This window comes from Pistacia vera, unplaced genomic scaffold (genome assembly GCF_008641045.1).
Source record: "Pistacia vera cultivar Batoury unplaced genomic scaffold, PisVer_v2 Contig509, whole genome shotgun sequence".
NCBI classification, from domain to species: domain Eukaryota; kingdom Viridiplantae; phylum Streptophyta; class Magnoliopsida; order Sapindales; family Anacardiaceae; genus Pistacia; species Pistacia vera.
In genome coordinates, this window is record NW_022196345.1 from 520484 (window position 1) to 521985 (window position 1502).

The 1502-nt window shown below is 42.9% G+C and overlaps 1 non-coding gene across 1 annotated transcript; it reads left to right on the forward strand.

Moving 5' to 3' along the window:
• The first annotated feature begins 928 nt into the window (after positions 1-928).
• Positions 929-1035, forward strand: LOC116106066. Its single transcript, XR_004124245.1, has one exon. It is a non-coding gene; the product is annotated as a small nucleolar RNA R71 (small nucleolar RNA).
• Positions 1036-1502: the final 467 nt, after the last annotated feature.

The following is a 1502-nucleotide window of genomic DNA, read 5'->3' on the forward strand; positions in this document are numbered from 1 at the left end:
CTTCTTGCTTCTGTCATCTTTCCTTGGGCCGGGTGGTTTCTCTTCAGCGATGATTTCTTCATCAACTTCTTCATCAGATTCTTCATTTTTCTTTGATGAATTTTCCTCTTTCCTTGATTTTTCCACCTCTTCTAAAACTGTCCCACTTCTCAACGAAATTGCATTTACTTGTTCACGTGGGTTAGTCACCGTGTTGCTTGGTAGAGATCCCTACGGTCTCTCATTTAACTTCTCGGCCAATTGGCCCATCTGTACCTCAAGATTCCAAATGGACGCCCCTTGATTTTTGAAATTCGTCCTCGTCTCATTCATAAAACCCGTGGTCTCCTGCATGAATTTCCCAAACATGTCCTCCAACTTTGTCACTCTTGGATCTCCCGGTTGATTATTCACTCCTGGTTGGTTATTCGGTAATGTCCTTTGGTTCCATTGATTATTTTGCTGGTTCTGATTTCCCCAAGCCAGATTTGGATGATTTCTCCACCCCGGATTGCATGTGTTGGAATACGGGTTGTTTGGTTGCCTCTGATTTCCTGTCAAGTAGTTCACTTGCTCCGATGATGAAGATGACGAAGCAAATGTGTTCCCCACTTGACACTCACTGCTCACATGGTTTCCTGCACAAAAATCACAAGTTAGTTGAGGTGCTTGAATAGAGTTTACCTGCATATGTCCCAACTGTTTCTGAAGTGCCGTGAGTTGGGCTGAGATGGCTGTGAAAGCATCAACTTCATGAAGACCCATAGATTTTCTTGTTATTGCTCTCTCATTTGGTCTTTGATAGTTGTTGCTTGCCAAAACCTCAAGCAACTCATAAGCCTCCTCTGGTGTCTTATTCTGCAAGGCTCCTCCCGATGCTGCATCCACCATGGTTTGCACGTTACCCATCAAACCATTATAGGATGTTTGGACTTGAAGCCAAACTGGCAACCCATGGTATGGGAATTTCCTCATCAATTCCTTGTATCTCTCCCAAGCCTCATACAATGACTTGGATTCATCTTGTAGAAATGATGTGATATCATTTCTCAGTTTTGCTGATTTTACTGGAGGGAAGAACTTGGTCAAGAACTTATGTGCTAGATCATTCCATGTTGTGATAGTTCCCGATGGTAGTGCCATTAACCACCCTTTGCTTTATCCCCCAATGAGAATGGGAATAACCTCAACCTAATGGCGTCATCTGACACTCCGTTCGACTTAAAGGTGTCACAAATTTCCAAGAAGTTGCAATATGTTGATTCGGATCTTCCTTCAAATCTCCATTAAACCTTACCGACTGCTGTATCATCTGGATGATTGCCGACTTTATCTCAAATGTGTTGGCTTGGACTGCTGGTCTCGTAATGCTCGAACCACTGCCATTAATCGTGGGAACTGAAAATTCCTTTAGTGTCCTGTTTTCTGGTTCTGCCATTTCAATAGCTATTTCTTCTGTTTCAACCATTATATCCTCTCTTTCTCTTCTGTCTCTATTAAGTCGTCTGGCGGTTCTCTCAATC